The sequence below is a fragment of the Protopterus annectens genome, chromosome 9.part0 (genome assembly GCF_019279795.1).
Source record: "Protopterus annectens isolate FY-2018-M chromosome 9.part0, PAN1.0, whole genome shotgun sequence".
Taxonomy (NCBI): Eukaryota; Metazoa; Chordata; order Ceratodontiformes; family Protopteridae; genus Protopterus; species Protopterus annectens.
This window is the reverse complement of record NC_056743.1, coordinates 327524026-327543105: the sequence shown is the minus strand read 5'-3', so window position 1 is coordinate 327543105 and position 19080 is coordinate 327524026. Positions and strand designations below refer to the sequence as shown.

General features: G+C 41.4%; 1 protein-coding gene across 1 annotated transcript in view; it reads left to right on the top strand.

Moving 5' to 3' along the window:
• Nucleotides 1–19080, top strand: part of CAMKK1 (calcium/calmodulin dependent protein kinase kinase 1) — a 1557316-nt gene that overhangs the window by 487639 nt on the left and 1050597 nt on the right. The gene's annotated exons all lie outside the window — the stretch shown is intronic.

Below are 19080 nucleotides of genomic sequence, written 5' to 3'. Positions count from 1 at the left end.
ATGTTCTTCATCTCACATTGCTGCAGTCCTTACTTATGGGTAGTCCGCGGTCCTCGGTCGGCCCGAATACCAAAGTATTAGGCTGACGTCGGTCATGGGTGCCTAGAACTGACATCAGAGCGTCAGGGTATAAAGGCGCATGACCGACGTCATATCCTCAGTCTTTTTTGCCGCATGGTCCGATGCAGAAGCAGCGTTGCAAGTGCCGTTCGGCGTTCTGAAATTTTTCGGTTTCGGAGTTTCAGACCGATACCAAGTTGGGCTAAGTACCCCGTTGGGGAATATTTTTGTTTTTTCTTGCCTCAGTTACTTACCGGATGTCAGAAAAAGTGAATAATTGTATTTCTTGTGGGAAACAGATACCGCATAGGGATTACCACTCGCTTTGTATTCCTTGTTTGGGACCGGAGCACGACGTAGTCGGGTGTCGGTTTTGTGCTAGGTTTAATAAGCACACTATAAAACGGAGGTTAGATTGCGCTAGGTTAGTCTTTGGCAAGAGGTGTAATTATAACATGCCGTCGGATGTTCCGGCCGCTTCTACTAAGAAGCGCAAAGACAAATCTTTAAAGCCTAGGCAGGATGATTCGTCTGTTACGGACGCCGGATCTTCAGAAGCTACAGCTGAACAGCTGGATCCGGCTGAAGTTTCTGTTGAGTCCCAGGGGGAAACTTTGATTTTACAAGATGTGGCCTCTCAGGAGGCAGGTCAGGCTGAAGGGGCCTCTCAGGTTTCTATTCTCCCTTCTATGCCTAAGGTGGTTAGGCCTTCTGTTACTGTTCCTAAGGCTCCTTCTAAGGGCAGGTCTGTTTTGCCTTCCTCTGGTGTCAGTTCTGGTTCTTCAGGGTCTGTGCCTGAAAAGCACATGCTTAAAATGGCAGAGGATTTGATTTCTTTAATTAGAGGTTCTATGCCCCCTCCTGATAAGAGGCCCAGGATGGAGCCAGAGTTGGAAAGTTTGGAGCAGGCCTCAGATGATTCTGAGGCTTCTGCTGAAGACATTCAAGATTTCCCTCCTTATTCTGATTCTGATGCAGAGGATTCCACTCCTTCTGCTTCTCCTCCAGAGGATTTTTCATTTTCAGAAACTCTGCATTCCATGAGGGAGCATTTTAAGTGGGAAGGACAGGATTACTCTGATTCACGGAAGAGACTCAGGGAGTTTTGTTTTGCCACAGCATAGACCCTTAGCTATACCTCCGGTTTTGGATGTTGTTTCGGATGTTTTCTCGGAGGCTTCCCTTAATCCGGATTCTGTACCTCCTGCTCCAGTTAAACCTGACAGGTATTATAGGGTGCCTGAGGCTCATAAATATCTGTATAAGAGTCCTAGGGCGGACCCAGAAACTATTAGTCAGGGACCTAAGGGTGTTAGAGCCTCTGTTGTTAAGAATCCGGTTCCTCTGGATAAGGAAGCTAGAGCTTTGGATAGATGGGGTAAGAAGGTGTATACCTCTTCTACTTTAGCGATGAGAGCTTTGAACTGCCAGTTTCATATGTTGAAGTATCAGAATTTCCTCCTTTCTCAGCTAAGATCTAAAGTGGATGCTCTAGCAGAGGGCATAGAGTGTAAAGAATTGCAGGATTTAGTGCATGTTTCTGAACAGGTGGGAAAGCACTCTTTGCAATGTGGTTTTGATGCTTTACAGGCTTCTTCTAGGGTGGCTGCAACTGGTTCAGTTATTCGAGGCACGCCTGGCTTAAGGATCAGAATTTGTCTGAGCATGTTAAGTCTAGAATTCTGGATGCCCCTTTACAGTCTGAAGTTTTGTTTGGTCCTCCTGTGGAGTCAGTCTTAAAGAAAATGGAAGACAAGGCTAAGTCTATGCAGACTGTTAAGGATTTTTGCAGGTACAACCTCCAAAGTTTAGTAGAAATTGGCCTACTAAGGCGTGGGCGTACCCTTCTTCTGATTCTCAGTCTAGGGGTAGATCTAGGCGTGGTAGGGGCAGAGCTCAGAGTACCTTCAGGCCGAGACAATGGAGTTCGCCTGCTCAATCTGCTGGTGAAGGCAGGGGCCAGTCCTTTCGTAAACAGGCCCAATGACCTGCATTTTCAGCTGCCAGATTCTTCCTGCCTGGCAGCTCCTTTGGGAGGAAAGTTGGCTCTTTTCAAACAAAATTGGCATTTAGTTACCCAGGACAAATGGGTATTGGACATTATAAACCGAGGTTACAAGTTCTATTTCCATACCATGCCTCCTTTCAAAGGGCATGCCAGACGTCCTCCCGGCAAAGGATAGAGGCTCACAAACAAATTTCTTTACTTCTTCAAATGGGAGCTATACAGCCAGTTCCTCTGTCAGAAGTGGGCCTAGGATTTTATTCTCGCCTGTTTCTAGTTCCAAAGAAAGGGAACACGTGGAGACCAATTTTGGATTTATCTATCCTCAACACTTATCTGGACATTCCAAAGTTCAAGATGCTGACTTTACAACAGCTTTTACCTCTGTTGGGAAAAGATCACTGGATGGTTACTCTGGATCTCAAAGAGGCTTACCTTCATGTTCCTATCAGGCCCAGTTGCAGGAGGTACCTGCATTTTCGGACTGGAAATTTACATTATCAGTTCTCTGCATTGCCCTTTGGCTTATCTACTGTGCCCAGAGTGTTCACAAAGGTTCTGGCTCCAGTGATAGCCTTTTTCAGACTAAGAGGAACACAGATTTATCCTTATTTGGACGATTGCCTGATTATTGCACAGGAAAAGGACGAACTTCTTCAACATCTACAGTATGTGATGGCAGTGTTAAGATGCCTAGGGTATTCTGTGAACGAAACAAAGTCCAGTCTAGTACCCTCTCAGGACATGTACTTTCTGAGTGTGAGACTGAATACAGCTTCCCAGATGGCCTTTTTGACCCCGGACAAACAAAGAAGCCTTTCTCTTTATTTTCATCAAATGTCTCTACGGTCCAGGCTGACTGCAAGGACAGTCCTTCAAGCCTTGGGTTTCATGGCATCTTGTATTCTGGTGCTTCCCAATGCCAAATTGCATATGAGGAAGCTTCAATGGTATCTCAAAAATGTATGGACACAGCACTGCCAAGATCTAGACACTGTCATTCAGATAATACCTTGCATTCAGAAGGAGTTTTTGTGGTGGGCTCAGGAATGTCACCTAAACAAGGGACTCTCTGTGACCCGACCAGAGGCGAGTCAGATTCTAACGACAGATGCCTCGGACAAGGCTTGGGGAGCACACCTCAATGGAAAATGGGTGCAAGACACGTGGCCTGTCAAACTCCAACATTTGCATATCAACTTGAAGGAAATGTTAGCAGTCCAGTTTGCATTGATGGCTTTCAAAGACTTGCTTCACCCAGGGCAGGTGTTGATTCAAACAGACAACACTACTGTCATGTGGTACATCAACAAGCAAGGGGGAACCCATTCTTACCCTCTTTGCAGACAAGCGATGATTTTGTGGGAAACTGCTCTCAATCTACACCTCAATCTTCAAGCAAGGTTTCTACCAGGAGCACAGAACTCCTTAGCAGATGTGTTGAGCAGACAAATAGTGGATCCTCACGAGTGGAAATTGGATCCTCATGTATTTCAAAATTGACAGTGTTATGGGGAACTCCAGACATAGATCTGTTCGCTTCTCCACTAAATTACCAGTTGCCAAAGTTTTGCACAAAAATGTTTCATCACACAGCTTGGAAGGTGGACGCTCTATCATTCAGTTGGAACAATCTGCATGTATATGCCTTTCCACCTCTGCCTCTTCTTCCCAAGGTACTTTTGAAGGCCAGACAAGACAAGCCAACCATGATTTTGATAGCACCGGATTGGCCTCGACAACACTGGTACCCACTACTGAGGAGTCTAGTACGAGAACTTCCATGGCCTCTGCCTTTGATTCCGCACCTTTTGTCACAGGAGGACAATCACTTCCTCAATGTCAAGATTCAGTCCCTGCATCTAACAGCCTGGCATATTCTGTTTTAGACTCTCGGCTTCCACAACAGGTTTTGAATGTTATTTTGGAGGCCAGGAGGCCTAGTACCAGGAAAGTTTACGCTGATAAATGGAGGAGATTTTTTATTTGGAGCAAAGGAAAGGACTTTGATGTCTCCAAACCTGATTTAAGTGTTGCTCTTCAATATCTTACTGAGTTATTGGACAAGGGTTTGTCTTTCTCCTCGATAAAGGTCCATGCTGCAGCCATTTCTGCTCACTATGATTGTGACCCTCCTTTATTCTCTCACCCTTTGTTTAAGCAATTTCTTAGAGGGGCAAAGAATATAAGACCCCCACGTAGAGCTCCTACTCCTGCTTGGGATCTCAATTTTGTGTTGGAAAAGCTTACTCTACAACCTTTTGAGCCTGCAGCTTCGGCCGAGTTAAAGTATTTGTCATGGAAAACTGCTTTTTTGTTGGCCATTACCTCTGCAAGAAGGGTTTCTGAATTACAGGCCCTCATGGCAGTGGAGCCTTTCCTGATTTTTCATAAGGATAGGGTATCTTTGCGTACTAATCCTTCCTTTATGCCTAAAGTGGTTTCTAGTGTGGCCTTAAACCAAACTATTCATTTGCCTACTTTTTATGCAAACCCCCAAAATAAAGGAGAGAAACTTTTGCATACTTTGGATATTCACAGGCAGTTGCGTTATTATTTGAGCAGAACCAAGGAGTTCAGACAGTCTCAGCAGTTGTTTGTTTCTTTTGCCTTGGGTTCACAGGGTAAACCTGTTTCAAAACAAACTATTTCTAAATGGATTGGGTTTTGTATTTCTTTCTGTTATTCCCATCATGGTAAGGAGATTCCGGCTGGAATCAGGCCTCATTCCACTAGGGCTACTGCTACTTCCACGGCCTTTCTAAGGGGGGTAGCTACAAAAGACATTTTGGAGGCAGCTACTTGGAGTTCAGTGCATACTTTTTCTAAGCATTACCACCTTCCTCTCTATTCTAAGTCTAGGGCTGGATTTGCCACTGCAATTTTACAGGGCATTTTAGCAGCCCCTAATGCTTTATGATTTTTACCAACCTCCCTTTCCCGTTGCTTTGGGATTCTACCCATAAGTAAGGACTGCAGCAATGTGAGATGAAGAACATAGTACAGTTTTGTACCTACCATAAATGTAGATGTTCGAAGATCCACATTGCTGCAGTCCAATTTACCCTCCCTCCTTCCCCACTGTAGTTTAACAGGGTGCTATGCTTTAGGTGATGGTTGTTGTTGGGCATGTTTTTGGGAGGTATTCTGTTTTTGACTGTGGCCTTTCTGGTTTGGCCTTCTGACATCTGGGGCAAGAAAAGACTGAGGATATGACATCGGTCATGCGCCTTTATACCCTGACGCTCTGATGTCAGTTCTAGGCACCCATGACCGACGTCAGCCTAATACTTTGGTATTCGGGCCGACCGAGGACCGCGGACTACCCATAAGTAAGGACTGCAGCAATGTGGATCTTCGAACATCTACATTTATGGTAGGTACAAAACTGTACTTTTCCATTTATTCTGCAATGTTTCAAGATGACAAAAATATGTGAAAGTATGCCACTCAAATGTAATAGCAAATGGAGTTTATCACGCTTGTTTCCAGTAAACTCTAGCTGTAGTAAATATATTTCCTGATTTGTAGAGTCTGACCTTTGGAATTGCCAAGATTCCATGAAAAACAACAGTAAGGTTAATATCAGCTATAAAAAGCTGTAAATAACAAGGTGTTATGTCTTTCTAGGCTCACACATTGGTTAAACATTGGTGACAGCCATGAGTGATGGGCACATATTACTGCATCGTATTGTTCAACATTATACTGTACCATTTCCCAGGCAAATAATTTCAGAAAGAATGGCATCCTTGCCTATTACTGGTACTTCCTTGTTATGTGCAGTGTGATATGCCTTTCCACAAAGAGCCACTGTGTTGCCAAAAATTAATGGTAAAGATCAACTAATTTGTACCTTTTGAACTAAAGGCACGTTCTCATTTATTTAGTGCATATCTAGTAACCTGGTGTTAGCTGCTGTACTACGTGGAATAACGAACTTCTAACGTCTGACTTCAGCCATCTCCGCTTACCTCTACCTCAAAAATACTTGCACGGTGGGTTGTGTCTTCATTAGGAATAGAAGTCATAATGAATAATCTGGTTCTGATAAATCAGTGACAGGATTTTAAATGCAGCGTGGTAGGGATATCTCAACTGTAGACATTAATTGCTAAAATCTTTTCCTCTTGTTTGGGGAAACATTACTAGACATAAAACATTAACAAACACAAAGGGAACAGCTGACTCAACAAAAACTGCGCTAGTGACCAAAAAACAGCCAGGCAACAACAGCAGTAGTCCAATGAAGGTCTATCCCACAGCAGTGTACCAGGATAACAGGGAACACACAGCTCCCAACAATACAAATTGAATAAAACTTTATTTGATTGAAGCGCTTTTTGTTTCACCACATGAAACTTCTTCAGAATAAATAATCTAATTGTTGTTCTTAAATACCCATAGTGGGTTGGTACAATTTAAAATCAACCATTTCATTGGATGCTAGTTCCAAACAATTAACTTAAGTAACCATAGTCACAGAATTTTAAAAGTTTTTACATTACATAAACAACCGCTTTGAAAATATACACTTTGAAAATATGTATACCCATGAATACAGGTTTATTTTGTGTTCTGGTGTAAACAAGAAAAAACAGCACACAAAATGTGCATCTAAAAGATCTACAATATTTTATTTATGTTCCTGCACCTACACCAGTGCTCTCATTTTTAAAGCAGGAATAATAGAGAGGTGATCATTTAACCTTGGACTGGTGCAGGCATCAAGTTGGAGTTGCCATATTAACTCTCAAAGCTCTAACCGGGTCTCCCAGTCTCCCCCCTATTCAGAGGGTTTCACTTGCTGAATAACCCAAAATCTAAGCTAATGCCTTATACAGACATGGTGTATTATGTAAAAATGAACAGTTTAGATTTTGGGTTATTGAGCAAGTAAAACCCTCTGAATGTTTATACGTTTGTTTTAATTTGCTTTGTAAATCCTTATTTATTTATTGAAAAAGTCCATCCTATTAATGTTTTGAAAAAGTCATTTTGTATACTGTGATTTAAGTGTTTAATGTTTGTTTTAATTTGCTTTGTAAATCCTTATTTATTTATTGAAAAAGTCTATCCTATTAATGTTCTGAAAAAGTAATTTTGTATACTGTGATTTAAGTGTTTAATGTATTTTAGCAGTGTGCTTTTTAGAAATTGTTTTGGTGATTTCTTAAGTTTCGATTTTGTATTTGTTTCATTCACTATTTATTTTGTAATGTGCTTTGTGGAAAGTGATGAAATAAAAGGTAAATTGAATTGCATTCATAGTTATTTAGCCATCCATAAGATATGCAGTTGTGACTAGGTAACTGTTGTAAACTACATGACTTTTAATTCCTATTAGAGCTGTTATGAACCATGCTAACTTTAAGTGCAACTATCAAGAGTCCATCAAGAATCCAATCTCAGAGGAATGAAAAATGAACTAATTAAAGTGCTATTGAGAAATATTTTTTGTGTGACCAAAAGTAGGAATATTTTACACCCCTGGGGGATTATTTCATTGTGACAGAAGCATTATATGATGTCCTGACTGAAATCACTTTTGCAGTATTCCTGAATATGGGTTGTCACTGCTGATGTCTGACTGTGGTACCAAAGCTTTAGCTTCCCGAGGCTGTACTGCTGATGCGTGACCTCAGCTCATAAGTGTTGGGGAACATAGATGGAAGTATGAGTATATGAGTATGCATCCTCAGACTGTCTCACTGCCAGCTCAAACACAGGTTGTGCATCTGTAGGACTGACCTCCATTTGGACGTTGGTACCTTTGTTTCTACTGTTTATCCAGATAAGTGCCTTTTTGGGGAACCTTCTTTTTTAATGTACTCTATTTTGTTGGAAGTTGTTCAGTGTCAGATAGGAGGAGTAAGTGTGAGTGAGGTAGGCAGATTCTGTGCAGTGACTTGCATAGCAAGTGTCTCTTTTGTGTAGGCCTAGAACACAAGCACAAATCTCACTCAAGCTTTCAATTGTTTATTCCCAAAACCCTTAGGTTGAGGCTCTACTGTCTCAAAATCTTCCTATAGACTTATTATCTTAAACACTTGTACCAGTCAAAGATGGCTGAATGTGCATCCTTAGATGTCCCTCTTCCACCAAGAAAAAGCTAAAGAGGCCCAGACTGGATTTACAGTTTAGTCAAAAAGCTAAAGAGGCCCAGACTGGATTCACAGTTTAGTGCATCAGACTCTGATGTACCCGCTGAGGTTCCAGAACCTGTGGTACACCAGGTTACCTCTCAGTTGCCCACTACTGAGACCCCTTTGGAGGCTGGTATGGCTCCCGAGACCTTGCAGACTGTAGAGACATGCAGTGAAACACAACTTATCATTTCTGAGAGAACTCATGGAGTCCCTCAATCATTCTGAACCTTCATGTCTCATCCAGACAAACATCACAGCTTAAAAGAAAAAACAGAAGACTAGGGAAAAGGAGTGAACAGATTTCTCATGGGTTGTTCAAAGCTATTATGCCTTTGAAACCTCCCTCCTTTGGGTCTCCATAACCACAGGCTACTCCTCAAAAACCTGCCTTGGTTTCCTCCTCTTCTGAAGGAGAAAGACTATGATTATGACCATTGTCTATATTATTCCTATCAGCTGCATTCTCCTGGGTAAATCTCTTTGGATGAAGATAACTTCATGTCTGCACATTCACATATTTAGGAAGCTTCCTTTGAGGCGACAGAATATGATGAAGCACTTTGAATCACAATCCACTCAGATCTCTAATGTTCAGAAGAGGTATTACACCCTCTTCAAGATGGGTACCCCCTGCCCCTTCTCCAGTCCCCCCTGTCCTTGAGGCTTTCCAGGATACCTTTCAGTTCACCTTTTCTGTATCTGATTCCCAGGCACCAGCTCCTAAAAGACCTCATAGATTTTACTAGGTGCACAATGACCTAAAATATTTGTACAAGAATCCTGTGGCAGACCACTCTGCAGTATCTCTTTATTCGGATAAGCCCTCTAAGCTTCTGCCCAGTGTAAATTCCCTACCTACTGACAAAGATAAGTCTAGGAATAGATGGAGAAATAATGTTTACACCTCTGCTACCCTTGCTTTTAAGGCAATTAACTACCAGTCTTAAATGACAAAGTACTAGATTTCTGTCCTGAACTCCTCAAAGTTAGGTTGGACCCTCCTACAGCAGAGTCTAAGTAGCAGCCTACTATCCCAGTCCACTCTAATGGTCAGACACAGCATTAAGGGCAGTTATGATGCAGTAGATGCTTCATCTAGGGCAGCTGCCAGGGGATCATTTATTCACAGATATGCATGGCTTCACAGTCAGCCCATCCCTGAGGATTTTAAATCAAAACTTGTAGACTCTCCCTTGGATGATCGCTTACCGTTTGGTGCTCAGACCACCAGTCTGTTCAAAACTCTCCAAGCCCAATTAAAAGGGATCCCAAGGCATCTGAGGAACCAAGAAACACCCCTAGCAAAAGGTACTCTGACAAACTTCATAGGGAGCCTCCAGTCAGGAGGCATCCCTTTGGAAGCAAAAATCTGTGACTACCTTTGCATAGCCCCCTCCCCCTGTCCTCACCCCCATTATCCCTCTTATCCCAAAGACTGTCATTGTCTCTGGCCAGCTGGGAAACAATTAAAACAGACAAGTAGGTCCTGTCCATAATCAAAGATGGTTATGCCATGTCCTGGAAAGTATTTCACTTCTAAAAGGCAGGCCACAACCTCCTCACAATCAAATGTCCCTTTTTGCCCCCATTATTCAAGACCCCTTGAACCAGGGCACCATCAAGCAGGCCCCAGAAGACTTCATGGGAAAAGGGTTTTACTCCAGGAATTTTATAGTTTCAAGAAAAGGATGGTGGATACCCATCCTAGACCTCACTCTCCAAACACCTACTTACACATACTCATCTGTCCTCCCTGCAGGAGTTTCCTCATTTTTTTCTCTGACTGCTGGCATTTGCAGTTCACTGCTTTGCCTTTTTCTCTTTCCACGTCTCCATGAGTGCTCACAAAGTGTCTAGCTCCAGTAGTAGCTTTATGTCGCACTCAGAGAAGCCACATTTTTCTCCTCTCTGGATGACCTATTGATCTAGGCCCTCTCTTCAGAAGTACTTCAGCATGTACACTTTGCCCTCCAACTCCTGACAAGTCTGTGTTTCACAATAAACTACAAAAAAATCCTACAAGACCTCCTCACAGGACCTGGTTTTCCTAGGATGCAAAATAAATGCATGCCTTTCTTCACTAGGAGAATGTTTACAGTCTTTTTTTTTTTACAAAATATTTTTTCCACAACCAATTTTTCAGCAAGGGAGATGCTAAGAACTTTGGGAATCATGGCAGCTACCATCCCTATGCTCCCCTTAGCCAGACTTCACATGAGGAACATCCAGTGGTCCCAACACTGTCATCACTTGGACTCCCTGATTCTCTTCCTCCCTTGTCTCAAAAGGAAGTTGCTTTGGTGTAAGGGACAGGTCATATCAACCAAGGACTGCCATTCACATCCCCTCCTCCTCTTTAATGGGTTCACAGAGGTGCCTCACTTGAAGCATGGGGGCATGGACAGGATTAGACCAAGTGCTGGGCAAATGGCAACCTTAGTTCCTGAAAGAACATATCTATCTGAAGGAAATGCGGGCTCATCTACAAGCTCTTCAGACCTCTGCCCAGCACTGGAAACCCAGGCCACTCCTAGTATGCACAGACAACACCAGAGTCGCATGGTACATAAACAAATGCAGAAGCACCAGGCTTTACATATTTTGTAGATCAGCACAGGAGGCATGGAACTTTGCCACCCAGATGGACATTGCACTCACAGCCAGATACATCCCTTCCCAGGACAGTGTGCTGCAACACTTCCTAAGCCGCTTCGTGGAGGACCCCTCACATGAATGGATTTTAAACAGAGTGGTTTTCCAGATGATCATCCTTCAGTTGAGCGCTCCTCAGATAGGCCTATTTGCATCACCAACCAAACGGGGCCATTATCACACAGCTTGGAGGACAGATGCCTTTTCCTTCCAGTGAACAGGGAAGTTCCACTATAATTTTCCTCCTCTGCCTCCTCGTCCAAATATTATTCTCAAGGCACAAAATGAAGCACCCAACCCCTTTTACTGGTGCTCGTTTGGTCGCTCTGGTAATCACCTATATGTCATGAATACTGCAACAGTGATTTCAGGCAGGACGTACAGTTGTGTAAGAAAGTACCATAACAGTAGATGCCCTAGTGATCACTGTTGCAGCATTTCATTCCACCCTCCATTCCCTGTTCACTACCTTACTTCACCTTTCCTTTTCTTGTCACATCCTTTGCTCTTTTACATGGGAATGGGGGAGTTTTCTTACATATTCAAGCTATACCCTTTCCTAGCTGACCAGTCTCCCCCTCTCAGAAGTCTTCAATCCACTGGCTTGGAGATAGTCGGAGGATCCACACTCGTATATCTGTCTATATACCCCAATGCATATGAGCTGAGGTCGTGCATCTTTAAACAGAGAGGTTTTCCAGATGATCATCCTTCAGTTGAGCGCTCCTCAGATAGGCCTATTTGCATCACCAATCAAACGGGGCCATTATCACACAGCTTGGAGGACAGATGCCTTTTCCTTCCAGTGAACAGGGAAGTTCCACTATAATTTTCCTCCTCTGCCTCCTCGTCCAAATATTATTCTCAAGGCACAAAATGAAGCACCCAACCCCTTTTACTGGTGCTCGTTTGGTCGCTCTGGTAATCACCTATATGTCATGAATACTGCAACAGTGATTTCAGGCAGGACGTACAGTTGTGTAAGAAAGTACCATAACAGTAGATGCCCTAGTGATCACTGTTGCAGCATTTCATTCCACCCTCCATTCCCTGTTCACTACCTAACTTCACCTTTCCTTTTCTTGTCACATCCTTTGCTCTTTTACATGGGAATGGGGGAGTTTTCTTACATATTCAAGCTATACCCTTTCCTAGCTGACCAGTCTCCCCCTCTCAGAAGTCTTCAATCCACTGGCTTGGAGATAGTCGGAGGATCCACACTCATATATCTGTCTATATACCCCAATGCATATGAGCTGAGGTCGTGCATCTTTAAACAGAGAGGTTTTCCAGATGATCATCCTTCAGTTGAGCGCTCCTCAGATAGGCCTATTTGCATCACCAACCAAACAGGGGGCCATTATCACACAGCTTGGGGGACAGATGCCTTTTCCTTCCAGTGAACAGGGAAGTTCCACTATAATTTTCCTCCTCTGCCTCCTCGTCCAAATATTATTCTCAGGGCACAAAATGAAGCACCCAACCCCTTTTACAGGTGCTCGTTTGGTCAAAGCAGTATTGGTTTTCCCTGTTATTTCACAAGACAAAGGAAAATTACAGGAGAATTCCTCTACAACCAGATCTAATAACACAGCAAAAAGGGTTGCTGCTCTGCCCAAATCTTCCATCTTTCAGCCAGACCGTATAGATTATATGATTTTTAATTCTTCAAAGACATCTGTTCTCTGAAGACGTTATTCAAGTCCTGTAAGAAGCCAGGAGAACCACTACTAGAAAATCTTACACAGCTAAATAGAAAATGTTTTCCTGTTGGTGCAACAAACATAGTCAGGACCCACTCATCACAAGTTCTTGCTGTACTACAGTATCTCTTAGAACTACTTGAATCAGGTTTGACATACTCTTCTATAAAAGCTCACCTTTCAGATATCAGTGCCTGCCTCCCTCTTAGCTCTCCACTGTTTGTTAGAGCAGAGGTCAAGCTTTCCCTGAAGGGAGTCCTGCATTTTAATGCAACATGGAAACCTCTCTCTCCCTCTTGGGATCAGGTTTTGTACTAGAAAAGGTTACTCAACCTCCTTTACAACCAACATCTTTCACTTCCCTAAAACTTTGTATTTGGAAAACTATCTTTCTGTTGGCTGTCACATCTGCTTGAAGAGTTTCTTGAGTTGCGAGCTGTCATGGCCACTCCCCCTTTTCTTATTTTTCACAGTGACAGGGTGACTGTCAAGGCTAATCCATCCTTCATGCTTAAGGTAGTGAATGAGCTGTCCCTCAGTCAGGCTATTCACTTGCCCACTTTCTCCCCCAATCCATACAGCAGGGGCAGGAGCGGCTTTAGGTCAACTGGTGCCCTAGGCAAAAGGGCTCCATGGTACCCCCCATCATACCACCCGCTGCCCCCATCCTAGTCTACCTACACCAAATAAATACTGGAAAAGTGCCCCTATTAGACAGGCACCCTAGGCAGCTGCCTAGTTGGCCTATGCATAAGGCCGACTATGAACCGGGGGAAAGAATCTTACATTCTGTGGACATTCACATGCAACTCAGATTTTATCTGGGCAAAACTAAATCCTTCAGAAAGACTGACCAGCTGTTTGCATCTTTTATGAGCCCTAAACTGGGCCAGCCAGACTCCAAACTGTTTCAAATTGGATTTCTAAGACTATCTCTTTCTGCAACTCACATTATTGTAAGACATTGCCTTCCTGCCTGAAAGCACATTCCACGAGGGCTGTGGCTTCCTCAGGGATTTTCACAGTAGACTCCAGGTTTGTCTTTGAGGCAGCAACTTGATCCTCTGTACATAACTTTTCCAAACACTACAAAATTAATGCTTTCTCCAGGTCCATGACAGCCTTTGCTTACTCAGTCCTGTCCAGACTGCTGGATAAATCTTCTACTCAGTAGCCAACCACCCTTCCTTCCTCCATCAGCTCTGGTAATCACCTATGTGTCATGAATACTGCAACAGTGATTTCAGGCAGGACGTACAGTTGTGTAAGAAAGTACCATAACAGTAGATGCCCTAGTGATCACTGTTGCAGCATTTCATTCCACCCTCCATTCCCTGTTCACTACCTTACTTCACCTTTCCTTTTCTTGTCACATCCTTTGCTCTTTTACATGGGAATGGGGGAGTTTTCTTACATATTCAAGCTATACCCTTTCCTAGCTGACCAGTCTCCCCCTCTCAGAAGTCTTCAATCCACTGGCTTGGAAATAGTCGGAGGATCCACACTCATATATCTGTCTATATATCCCAATGCATATGAGCTGAGGTCGTGCATCAGACATAGAAACCCATAAAGGTAAAGCTTTGGTACTCCAGCAGGATGTCAGCGATGGCAACCCATATGTCCGGAATACTGCAACAGGAAACAGTAGGACATCTATGGTTATGGTAAGTTCTTACACAACTGTACTTTCAATAGCAAACAGAGGTAATAGTGTGTGTGAGTAGTAAGGTGCACTGATTTAAGAAGTTTATTATATATCAGAATTGATTTTTGGTCTGTTTAGCTTAGTATTTGTGTCCAGTGTATATGAAAGTGACATCTAAGGAAATGAAGGTCAGCATACAGGAAGATGTGAGTGATACTAGAATGAAAGATGCAAAGAGAGTGGCACACAAATAGTAATGTCCAACAGGAAGTGTGTTATTGGGGAAATAAAACCTGTTCAGTGGTGTTGTGTGACATTGGGCCTCTGCAGCTCTGGAAAGGCATTATTTATCCCAATAACACACTTCCTGGAAGTTATTATTGTGCTTATAGAATGGGCTGCCTGTTAAATTGTTTAATGTATTTTTGAAGTTTTTTTTTGTTATTAGATTTTGTTTTTCGTATTTTTGATGTAATATGGTTCCTCTGGCTAATGCGTCCAACTTTCTGTAGTAGATGTAATTATTGTTGGAGGAAGTATTATACATCTAAAATATAAATTATGTAAGTACTTGATGTCTATACACACACACACGCACACACACACACATGCACACACACACACATGCGCACGCACACGCATAGCAGAAACAGCTGGTTTGTTCACTGGATACACCTCAGATGTCTCAGTGTGATCAAATGAATGAAAAAAAAATCATAGAAGGTAAGGCATTTCACCCCCCATGCCTCTTAACTATCCCTTTTGCATTAGTGTTGCTATGTCCTGTGTAACACGTTTAATTTGGTTGCCAGTTACTGCAGTATAATGTCAGTCAATAATGCAGACATTACAGTTTCATATTTTTTATTGTTTAGTTAATGCTAATGATGGACTGTCTGCTGCAGTCAAAAGATGTTGGTATACATTGTCTCTTTCTAGTTTTCATTCTGTCTTTCTCTTTTACAGAGAGATACACAGATGCACACACACACAGACACACACACACACACACACACACACACACACACACACACACACACACACACACACACACACAATACATTTTTTTCTTCAACTACTTTTTTAATTTTACTCTCACTAAACAAGAAAGTTGCTATTAGCAAGGACAAAACAGTGGTGGACATTTGTTGTTTTTCTGTCTAATTTTATGGCAGCTTAATATGCTGCTGTGAAACAGTGTACTTGTTTTTTATAGGTCATTACCTGTATATTAACACCCTGCTGGAGAATGTTCATTCTTTAGTCAGGGTGAAGATGTACAGGTTACCCATTCTTTAAAACACATTTAAGCAACCAAAGTTGTGATGTTAATTACTTGTGTGTAGTTTTTTTTTATATCAGTTAAAGGAGATTTAGAAGATACAAAAAAAACTAAAGTTATGTGGAAGCACAGACAATCTGCAAGTTAAACACACTCAATGAAGTGGGTCTGCCAAACTAGACAGAGAAATCATAGGCAGGCCTACTGGGTATAAATTGTGTTGTACTATACACTACAGAGTAACCATGAAGCATAACTTTGTATTTAAAGAAATGACAAGAAACATAAGTCACTTTCTATTTCTTAAAATGGCATCTTAGTTAGGCACCTCAGACAGCAAATAACTCATATGAACACCTGTGATAAACGGTCATTCTCTTGTCATGGTGCCCTCTTGGCCGTCTGTCCTGAGACCAGCATGAATCATATGCCCCTGTACAGAAGAATAACTTATTGTTTACTGCCGCCTTTACAGCATAGTAGGACATGTTATGATTTTGAACCTCTTTTAATTAATGTACTTTTATTTGAAAAGCTGATAAAAAAAGATTAAAAACTGATGATCTGGGTGACCTGCAAGGCCAACTCCCCTTTCAGTCTTTCCTCTCTTACTTATTTATATTCAACATGTTTCTGGGGTGCCCGATCTCGTGGACAAGTACAGGAATTTGAGAAAATAGTTCGTTTTTTGTAACATATTTTAAGAACCATACAGTTCCTTCGTAGTATATTACCTGACAGAGGTGTAATCGGTACCTTCAGAGCTGTTAGATGCTTTTGTAAGGTTAACAGGCCTACTGCAACATGAGTCATTCGCAGTGGCTTTGCTCAGAATTTCCTTGTTCACTGTGTTCACAGTTGTGCAGTCCATTCCAAGGAAGATGTTCAACATGACTGTGGACAAGAAATTACCTGGAAGTCACAGCAAAAGCTGCTTCAAACCTGTCATGTGTGGTTCCTTTTTAAATAATTTCTCTGCTCTATCTAAGCACTTTACATCCACTGTAACTAGCTTTGGTTATAGCAAATGAGATTAAATGAGATGTTCCTCCAACTCACTTTTGACTTATGCAGGTCTCTTGAGCTTTGCTGTCAAGACCAGTATTAATCAGAACACCTCCGTAGGTGAATAACTTGATTTCTCACAGCTGTCTTGTCCACTGGCATATACAGTTTGTAGTCTTCTGTGTTTCTCTTCACAGACTTGTTCCTTCTCATTTATTCGTTCTGTTTTTTAGAGTGTTATGTGTTTTCTCATATTTTTCATATTTTAATTTAACAGTCTGAAGCATCTTCAGTTCTGTCTCTTCCTGTTATTTTTCATGATGTATCAATGTTATGATTCGTGCATACATTAAAACACTCTACTGGCCATTTGTCATTACAAGACTGGTAAAAAATGAACATCAAACATTACCATTTTAAAATGGTCTTGTGTAGCGTTTGTTATTTTAACAAAGATTGAATCTAAATAATCAGCAGGTTCATTTTATGGTTTTATTATAGTGGCTTATTTATTTTATTTTATTTTTTCCAGAAAGATAGTTAGCTATTTTTTTCTCAACCCTATTCTCTTCAGAAACATGCAATGCTGCCTGAACTGGGATGGGAGAGTTAAAGTGTAGAAGTTTGTGAAAGTTGAAATTCAGTTCCAGAAATTCTGGCTATTGCCCTGTCTAACGTATATATATGCATTCATTAATTTATTTATGTAAACATTTGTTAACTACGTACGTAAAGTAGTTTGACGACCCTTGTCTGTAATAGAAAAGTTGTGTCTAAAAAACATTTTAGCCTAAAAAACATTTTAGCCTTTTATTAGATCATGCCCACTAATGAGACAATGTAGTCCCAGCAGTCTGTACTTCTTCTATGCTTGATTATTGGTAATGGTATTACTGAAATATTAACATACTTTTAATAATGACCAGTTAAAACACATACAAACATTCTGTTGAATTACAGCTGCAGCCCATGCAGTGGTAACACTTTAGCTTACAGGTGATGGCCAAATACATTTCAGGCCTATACTTCAGTAATTGCAAGTGTTGGCCTTTGTTAAAATTAGTTTTTTCCCCCACTCTTCTCAAGAAACAAAATTCAGACAACATTCCACAGTTAAGTGCCTATTTTTCTGTTATGTCTGGTTTACCTTTATAAACGCGATTTGCAGAACGGCAAACTGCACATACCCGAAAGGCAATGTGCAAGATATACAAACGTCGAACGTAAATAGGTGCAAATGTGCAATGAGCGAATGCACAGTGAGATTCGCTCATTGCACATTCGACAGTCAGGGGCGGATTGTACTATAGTGGGAATCGGGAAATGGTTCCTCTCCCCACTGTAGTGTGATCTCGGAGTTAAGATAATAAAATATGCGGCGGTGTTGGGGGCATAGCCCCCTACATGGGGGGTGAGGGGGGGCTTGTCCCCCTGCTTTACACTTTGTTTTTTTTTTTAATTCGACTTTCATGTTCAAAAAACAGCGAATCTGCTGTTCGATTTGCTGTTTTTCGAACATGTAGGTGTGTCGACATTATTAGTTTCGTGGATTAGAGTCGCTCATATGAGCACTCGCCCCTTTGCAAATCGCAGTTATAAAGGTAAACCGTTATGTCCATCATCTTTTAGAGATATCACTGTCAGTTTTGTGCAGTACAAAGAAAAACAATACTGCTTTTGTTGAACTTTAAACATGTTTGCAGATGGATGCTTTCATATATAAATGGTATAAGTTTTATGCAATTTTTTTCTTTTTTTTCCTTTTGGCATAGGCTTGCAGCAATTGCATTTTTTTCTGTGTTTTCATACTTTGCATAACTTTCAGATCTTAGAAAGGTTTATATTAGAAAGCTTTATGGTTTATATTAGAAAGCTTTATATGTAAAAGCTTATGCAGAATTCCCTTCACTGATGTTTATAAGGACATCAGACTTGAAATATTTTTTGCCATATTGATTCTTTGGTATTGCATCTTAACTCCAACTACAGAACATTTTTTATTAACTCCAGAAAACACCAACAAACAGTAGATATCAAGATTTTTAGCTGGAGGTGTGATTCCAAAGCAATGAACGTGTAACTACTGTTCTTTTAAATCAAATTTTACCAGATTTGATTCTCGATGCCCAAAGGAAAACTTGGAATCTCTCTCTGAAAACAAGTGATTGCATTCTGTTTGAGTTTAATAACATTTTAAATTTTATAATTACAAACTTAATATAATGGAGCTTTTTTCCCCAGACCTCCAGTGAAAATGGGTTATACCCAGCTGGACTTTGCTAGTTAACATAGACAATCAATAAAATAATAACTAACTAAATAAATAAGGTATATAATGTATTTGGCATTCTTGTGGTTTTGTGTCACTGTACAGCTATTTGCTACTTTTAATTTTTTTCATTTGTTTCCTTCCCCATCTCTAATCTGTGCCATCAGTTGAGTCCCTAATGCCCCTTGAAAGTTTCAAAGGCTGTGGTGGAGAGGTGACAGAAGGATGCCAGTGTGGCATCATCCCCTTGGTAAGGAGGCTGTTTCATTTTGACCTGTCCTTATCCCTGCATGTAGTTCTGTTTATG